The following is an 8,884-nucleotide window of genomic DNA, read 5'->3' on the forward strand; positions in this document are numbered from 1 at the left end:
GTGTGTGTGAGAGAGAGAGAGAACTAGAAAACTAACATGGCCCTCTCTGGTTCTATGGCTCTAGCCCAAGAGTGTCAGTATCCACTGATGGTGCATGATGGAAGAATATCCCACCAAGTTCTGAGTAATCTTCCACAAAAGGGAAGGGCAAGGAGAAATTCAAAGGCAGTGGCTGTTGCACCTTCAAATAGTTTCTGATTTATCGTACCAAGAGTAAACCCACCATGAGCTTTTATTGGAAAGATTTATTCTAAGCAGGTTTGCCATCACCTTCCTATATGGCTGAGAAGACTGTGACTTACCCATGGTCACTCAGAGGGTTTCAATGGCTCAATGGGGATTTGAACCTTGGTCTCCCAGAGTCCTCAGTTCAACACCCAAACTACTACACCAGTATTTTGATGAAAAAGAAATACAGTTCTTGCCATCAACAACAGAACAATACACAGATTAACATGCAAATCACCCCTCCCTATCCAGGGTCACACAGTATATATATACCCCACTCTCTTCCATGCCAGCATTCTCTGAAGATGGCAGCCACAGATGCTGGCAAAACATCAGGAATAAACTCTTCTAGAACATGGCCACATAGCCCGAAAAACCCACAAAAATCTATGAATACAGTTCTTCTCATTATGCAAGGATCAGTCTGCAAAGCTCACATTCTCTACACACACACCTGTAGCATCAATGCCAAAAGAATATGTCTGTTCATACAGTTACTAGTGTTTCCACTTCATTAATACCAAGGAGATTTTATACTAATTTGATAAATTATGTTTTGACCATTCAATAAAAGAGTTCTTTCCCTGACCTGGTGCCCTTTGGATATACTGTCCTAACCCCCCGCCCATCCCCATCCAATATGGCCAATAACCATTGAAGTTCAACACCTCTGGAGGGAAGAAGGCTAGCAAATGCTAAACAGCACACAAAAGAGGGAATTTCCCCTCCAGTGTTGTTTATTTCTGTTTCACTTCTGCTTTGTCTTTATTGCCCAACTTGCCACAACCCTACACTTGCCCCAGAAATAAAGAAGTGTGTACCAATCCGGGTTTTGCACTCAGCACAACCCATGAAACCTCTGTTTATCTAGAGGCAGGTAAAGTACCAGAATATCCCAAATCCAAGTGCTGTTGAGTGATTTCTGGGAAGAAACATTTTCATGAGATGCTTTTGTTCCTTATTTCTTTATAGAAACAGTAGATATTCATAAATGGATAACTGAGCAAACTTCATACTTCATGTAGGTAAACAGCTTTAAACTATAGTATGCAAATATCACTCAGATGGGCTCATGGATGAGCTAACAAAACATTTTACTGTTTCGTTGTTTTACCTCCTGCTTTTATTGTATATTCTAATTTAATCCTGTAATCCTGGAAAATACATTTTTGGACAACAACTCCCAGAAAATCCCAGCTCCAGCCAGATAGAATGTGGTTGTGCAGCTAATGGAATTCTAGGAGATGCAGTCCAAAAGTAACTTTTCCAAGGATTCAAGTACCTGTGATGAATTCCTGATCCCAACTTCAATCTCAGTTCTAGTATAACAATATTGCATGTAGTCCATTATGCCACATTTATCATATGTCATCAGAATTCCTATATCTTTTTATATTAAAATCCAGAGAGTAAATTTAACAGAGGGACAATTAAATACTGTACTTTTAAAGAAACGTTTAGCATAAACTTAATATGCTATGCATTCAGATTTAATCCAAGAAACTGCAAGTGGAGGGAATACTACTAAACCTTGAAGCACAGTTATATGTCTAAAACCTTGTTGTTGTTTTTAAAGCAGTGCAAGTTTCTAGCTCTTATGCTGCGGGGAAATCTTTATTAATCTAATGTTAAGATTCCACCTCAACATTAGGAAGAACTTTTTGACAGTAAGAGCTGCTTGACGGTGGAACACGCTTCCTCGGAGTGTGGTGGAGTCTCCTTTGGAGGTTTTTAAACAGAGACTGTAACATCATTTGTCAGGAGTGGTTTGGTTGTGTATTCCTGCATGGCAGGGGGTTGAACTGGATGGCCCTTGTGGTCTCTTTCAGTTGTATGATTCTTAAATGGTGGGGGCTGCAATCAAGAAATAAGAAGATGACTAGGAATGGGAAGGGCATCCGTGAAAGAACTAGATTAGATGCTAAAGTCTAAAGAGATACAGCAGAATACTAAAGTCAGAATTGCTGAAACCATTATACAGTATTTCCTTCTACTTTGTATCAAAGCTGGACAATGAAGAAAGCTTACAGAAAGAAAATAAACTCATTTGAGACATGGTGCTGGAGGAGAGTGCTGAGGATACCATGGACAGGCAGAAAGACAAACAAATGGGTCCTTGAACAGATCAAGCCTGAACTCTCCCTGGAAGCCAAGATGATGAAACTGATGTAGTCATACTTTGGCCACATCATGAGAAGGCATGATTCACTAGAAAAGGTGCTAATGCTAGGGAAGGTAGAAGGAAACAGAAAGAGAGGAAGATCACATGCCAGATGGATAGACTCAATCAGGGAAGTCATGGGCCTGAATTTGCAGGACCTAAGCAGAAAAGTGAAGGACAGGGAGTCTTGGGAGATGTCTCATTCACAGGGTCGCCATGAGTCAAAGCTGACTCGAGGGCAGTTAACAACAACAAGCTCTAAAATGGTTCAGTCATGGAGTCCTGATATGAAAATCAGCCTTAATGTCCTTTTAGTAATTCATCTGCATCTTTTATTGGCCACAAGCATATTATTTTCTGTGCTGCCTGTCCTTTCTGTTACTCTAGTTAGTCTGATTCCAAAGGTCATGCCCTACCCTATTCCCTCCTTACTTTATTGGTAAGAAGGCCTAAACCAAGTATTGCAAGATGGGATGTAATAATAAATAAAAATAGTGCTTTGGGGTACATGCAGAGTGTGTCTCTGCTTTGCTACAACCAATGCAACAAAATTTATATTCATGAGAAGACTATACATAAGAAGACCGTCCGAGATAATTTCCCAATAGACTCAAGCCCTAGAAGTAAGTTTCAGAAAACAGTCATAGGATGGTTTCCAATTTTGTCTCCCTCTGTCTGTGAAGAGTCAAGTACCAGAACAGCAAGAAAGATTTCAAACAGCAACACAGGCAAGAAGATCTGAAACAGTTGTGACAGGCATGGAGTTTCTCTCCTCTTGTTTCCAGGATGCAGACATAGAAAGTTAGGGAAGCTAAAGGGTTTAGGTGTTCAAACATGTGAAGAACCATCTCTAGGTGGCCAGGTAAACTGGCAAAGATCCAAGAAGCAGCAGGTTAAATTCCATGTACTTGTGATATCTTCCCTTAAAAAGCTGTTAAGATCTCCATTGCCTCCACAACTCCAACATCCATTGTCCTCAGCAATGGCTAGCTGTATATTCTTCCACAGATCGTAAATGGAACTAAAGGAGACAACCATCCCTTGTTATTTAGTAACAGTATCTAAAATTTTGTACAAGTATACAGCTTAATTTACTAAAAACTCTTTTTGTCAACATCCACTGATAGGTTCCAGCTCTATGAATCTGTCAAAACATAGTTTTAAGCAATCCAAAGGTAGCTGCTGCTATCAACTTATCTGCATTAATGAATTTATAACATGGACTTTGCTGCTTTCATTTCATTTAGCAGTTCAGAGAGGAGGCAAAACACAATATTCCTGTGCTTTCTCCCCATCTTTCTCTATTTTGTAAGCTTCCAAAATGCCCCCTAACACCATTAATCATTTTTACTCTGAATTAAAACTGAGCAAATGTCATATTGGAATTCCACAGATGTAAAGCTTCGGTTTCATTCAAGAGCTCTTCTTCTTCTCTGCAATTTGGCACCCATATGAATTGCCTCACACTCTCAACGTCAGCTGCACTCCATGGAAATGTTCCTTTTCCCGCCCACTCAAGCCAGGCACGCCTTGTCCTGGGAGCAGATCTTTGGAAAACCCATCCAGCTACGGAAATGAAAGGGCAACAGCAAAGCCTAACCAATAGGAAAGGAAGTGTGGGTTCTAAATAAAGTGGCTCCTTGGTATCGCCTGGGTTTTGGTTCCAGGGCCCTCTATGGATACCAAACTCCATGGAAGCCGATGTCTCATTAAACACGATGGCACAGTATATTAGTGTCCCTTATATAAAATGGCAAAATCAAGGTTTGCTTTTTGGAATTTATATACACACACACAATTTGGAATATAAATATGAATACTTTCAAGCCATGGATGGCTGAATCCGAGGATAAGGAATCCGTATATATGGAAGGCTAACTATATTGCCCTCCATGGTTCTCCAGCCACATTTCCCCATTCATTTTAATCTGCTGATACTGACCTGTATCTATTGATACAGAGACAGCATTGTGCAGTGATTTGAGTGTTGGCCTATGAATCTGGAGACCAGGGTTTGAATCCCAGATCAGTCATGGAAACCCGCTGGGTGACCTTGGACAAGTCACACTCTCTCAGCCTCATGGCAAACCACTTCTGAACAAATCTTGCCATGAAAACCCCATGATAGGGTCACTAAGAGTCACCATAACTCAGAAACAACATGAGGGCACACAGCAGCAGCAACCCACAAGGCTTGGGCTGGCTCTAGATTGAAGAGGCTCTTCATCTCTGTGTCCTGTGATGTGCCTGTCAACATCTCTGGTCCCCAGGGTTACATGCTGGTGCCAGTGGGAGCTCCAGTCAGCTCCAGGTGGCCCCTAGCAGAGGTCTGGGAGATGATGTTTGAATTTCCCATAGTGCTCTGCTGAAGTCTTACGCTGGGGCATTGTGGGAAATATACATAGCTTTTTTCCAGACCTAGATGCACAGTGCCTGTGTCAGGACAGTAAAGCAATGGTTCCTGCCACAGATTCAAGACTTTCCAGGGAGGCTCCATGATGATGCTAGGTCTGGTCAAGAAAGCATGCGTAGGGATTTCTTCCCTTGCACACCTCTGGCCAGGCACAGTACGCTTGTCCCTCCATATTTGCTAGGGTTAGGGGCACAAGACCCCTGTGAATATGGAAACACCGCAAATAACAAACACACCATGTTTTTACCTGAGAGGACACCTCTTAAGGAATCTCTAGTTCCTCCGGTGCAACTCTGCGGTCAAACACTGACCCTAGAAGTGCGCTGGAGGAGCTACAAACTCCTAGTATTCTCTCTAGGGGTCTTTAGGCCTTTCAGTGCAACTTTTAGTTAAAGTTGACCACAGAATTGCACTGGAGGACCTAGATATTCCTAGAGAGAACATACTGATCAAATCCATGAATAATCAAATCTGCATATACAGAGGGATGAGTGTACTTGCTTTAGGCAGAGCAGAATGACAACGCCAACACCAAGCCAACCACTCACTCGGATAATTCGACCTCGATGTTCCTTCTCTCCACAGGCGACGCTCCTCGGGTTCCTCTGTTCTAGGTCCCAGGCGTATTAAGACTCGAAGCCGGCGGATGATGACGGATCGGCCGCAGTCCCACCGGAGCCCCCCGGGTCCAAAGCAGGCCTTTCAGCCTCCCCGCTTCTTCCCCCAACCTGGGGGCATAGCCAAGGCTTTTCCTCTTTGCCAAATGGAGGAATCTTGACAAAATGGGTGGGAAAGTAAGGCAACCCACTGTTTGCAAATGGCCTTTCAGCGGATGTTTCTTGATAATAACGATAATAACAGGTCCAAGAAGGAGATCTGGAAATGTAATAAAGAGAGAAGGCACAGAGAGAGAGAGAGGAACAGATTGCCTTTGGAGGAGGAAGAGGAAAAGAAGAAACCAAGGACTCCTCTGCTCAGGATGGGTTCAAAGGTCACACACAGGGAGGGAGGTCAGAGGTTGAACCTGAAGGTCAAAGGTCAGGATTAAGCCCTCTTCCTCCTGGACTCAGAAACCAAGGTGGCTTCCAGGAGAGGAGAGGAGACTCGCCCTCCTTGGGCCTGGCTCCGTCTTGAAGGAGGCTCCGCCCGGGATCTCCGTCTCCTTGGCAATGCAGAGAGCGAGACAGGCAAAACGGGGAGACGCTCTAGCCCTACCGCTCTATGGCCCTCTCGCCGAGGCTCCGGAGGAAGAAAAGGCGGCGGCGGCAGCGCCGGAGGACTCTCCCCGCAAAGCGGAAGCGGAAGTCAGGCCGCCGCCGGCGCCACTTCCGGCTCCAAGTTGTGCCCACTTCCGCCCGCGCCTTTCTAGGGCGACCGCATCTATGACCGCCACTTCCGTTATAAACATAGAGATAAAAAAATTAAGACATACCGCAGAAGTAATACATTTTGAGACCGCTTTAACTGCCTTGAAACAGGGCAGGTGCTTCTGTAGGGAAGTCCTTTGGCAAAAATGTACAGCCGTTCCGATTGGTTCTTAGCCCAAAGGCCGTGACGTCAGAAGCACCTTCTCTGCAAAGAGACATGACCCCCATTTCTGTCGCCAAAGGTTAAAATGTTTTATGGAGTGGGTGGGTTGGGAATCCTCTAGTCTGCATCCCCACTGCAGAAATAATCCGGTTTGACACCACTTTAAACTGCAGTGGCTCAATGCAATCGAGTTCTGGGAACTGTAGTTAGCTTTTGGAACCAGAGCTCAACAACAAACTACAACCCCCACAATTCCCTAGCATTGAGCCATGGAAGTTTAAAGTGGTGTCAAACTGGATTATTTCTGCAGATGCAGCCCTCTCAATATCTCATGCTGAAGTCAAAGGCAGAGAAAAGCTTCTCTAAATGATGGAATTTGCTAAAAGGAAGAAGACAGGAGGCTGAAATCAAAATTCTTTATTTCTTTTACAGGTTCATATTTTAATTAGGTTTGAAGAAACCTTTATTTGTTGCAACAGGCAGACTTTTAAAACAATCATAGACAAGCCTCATAAAAGAAAACCCAGTCTCTCTTGCCAAACAGATTTTGTTTGTGTTCACCTTGCTTTGCATCTGAGATCTCAGCACATCCACATTTTCTGGATAGGTGCCCAGAGCCTTTCCCATAAACCTTGCGCATGAGTTCCTGCAGCAGGAAGTCTTAAGAATTACTTGGGTAAATGCAAGTCAATCGATCAAGTTGAATTTGTTCCAGAGGAAATTCCAGTTTCTTTCAGGAGGTACTCTACGTAAAAATAGAAACTCGGAAGACTTATAACAAGGGAAAGGCTTTCCCTGGATCCGTTTCCTGTCTGCCTAAAAGCAAGGCTAAGTTGAGAAAGCACTTTGATCAAACATGGGAGCAAGATAAATTCTTTTAATAAGTTGCACTTAAAACATGCTCATGTGCATTTCTTCAGGTTGCAAGTATTAGTGGCAGCCATTTTTGAATGCCTTCATTCAAGTTGTTAGAAAGCTAGCCTATGCCCTAGCCACAGACAGACACAGTATATCACTTTGTGTTTCTTGAGACGTTTAAAAGCTTTTAGATCAGCTCCTTCTGAGCCACGTGTCAAATTTTAGGCTGCAGTCCTACTGATGCTTACTTGGTATTAAATCTCATTGATCACAACAGGCCTTAACTGCAAATAAGCACACAAGACAAAACCTTCTAAGCTCCTCACCTGTAGGTACCATTTGTTGTCCCCATTCAAACTATAGTTGTAGGACTTCAGCTGTTTTGCTAAAGAAGTTGGAATTCAGCAGTAAAGGAAGCAGGAATTCTGCAGCAAGGAAAGCCAGATTCCTGTTCGCAGAAGCAGAGGCAAAGGCAGCAGCAAGAAGATGAAAAAGGCTGCGGTTGGACTGGCAGCCATCAAAAGGCATCAGTAGCCTTAGGAGGCAATGCAGTCTTGGAATAGGCAATTTTCTAAGCTAATGCTTCTTAAGCTATCTGTGATTTGGAGGATGGGCAATTTTTTTCACCCAGTATGGCAGGGACAAGCACTATATTGTGCCCATTGGTTAGTTATTCTTTTCTTCCATGGAAATGTTCCAGAGACCAGTAGCTGATGGCTTGCAGACCACCATTGGTCCACCACAGCACCAGTTTAAGCCACCCCTCCCAGTGTCTCCGAGGATCCGTCTGAAAGGCAGCTCAGAACCAGAAGCCACCTCCTCCCACCCTCTATGAGAATGGATAGAAAGTACAATACAACTATTAGCAAGGCACCAACAGAATTTTGACTTAAATAAAATGTGTGTAGCTTTCAAGTCGTCTATCAACATATGGCAACCCGTGAATTTCATAGTGTTTCCTTACGCAAAGAATACTTGCCAGTCCCTTCCTTTAAAATACAGCCTACAGCACCTGGTATTCATTGGCAGTCTCCCATCCAAGTACTAACCAAGGCTGACCCCGCTTAGCTTCAAAGATCAAACAGGACCTGGTGTCTTTAGGATATATTGGCCTCTACTACATAAACTAGGCAAAGTAATTGATCCTTTTAATATGCATAGGTTTATCCTGCCTCTACATTACTCATGGATAAGGGCAGGCTTCAAAATCTCACTGTGAACTGTTATTATTATTATTAACCTTTATTTATGAAGCGCTGTAAATTTACACAGCGCTGTACATACAATCTTTTTAATTAGACGGTTCCCTGCCCTCGGGCTTACAAGTGCTCACACACTTTGGAGCACGTCTTTGAAATAACAAGGGTTACGTTCTTAAGATGAAACTAGTAAATTCTGTTGAATTATGTTGCACAGGTATTTGGGTACTTCTAAGAATTATAGATAAACACAGTCCTGCATACTGGTATCCCACCCAGCTCCAAACCACAAACAATCATTTGTAGTTGTTTACCCACAAGCAAAGGTGATAAAGCATACAGGTTATTCAGAAAGGGACACAGACTCAAGTACATAGGACAGAGATATCACCTGAGAGAAGGAGGGTCTTACTTTGTATAGTGGTATATTTAGCTAGTGTCTCAGTAACAGAAGCACGGATGCTACTAGAATTCTTCAGGCACAATTAAAATGCT

General features: G+C 43.2%; 1 protein-coding gene across 7 annotated transcripts in view; it reads right to left on the reverse strand.

Moving 5' to 3' along the window:
* The window catches only part of EPN1 (epsin 1), a 35,319-nt gene extending 29,204 nt beyond the window's left edge, over nt 1–6,115 (reverse strand). For all 7 annotated transcript variants that reach the window (XM_042473011.1, XM_042473008.1, XM_042473005.1 and 4 more), the window contains exon 1: nt 5,351–6,115. The gene's annotated coding sequence lies outside the window, so the exon portion shown is untranslated. The remainder of the gene's footprint in view (nt 1–5,350) is intronic.
* Between the last annotated feature and the right edge of the window lie 2,769 nt (nt 6,116–8,884).

This window comes from Sceloporus undulatus, chromosome 6 (assembly GCF_019175285.1).
Source record: "Sceloporus undulatus isolate JIND9_A2432 ecotype Alabama chromosome 6, SceUnd_v1.1, whole genome shotgun sequence".
Lineage (NCBI taxonomy): Eukaryota > Metazoa > Chordata > Lepidosauria > Squamata > Phrynosomatidae > Sceloporus > Sceloporus undulatus.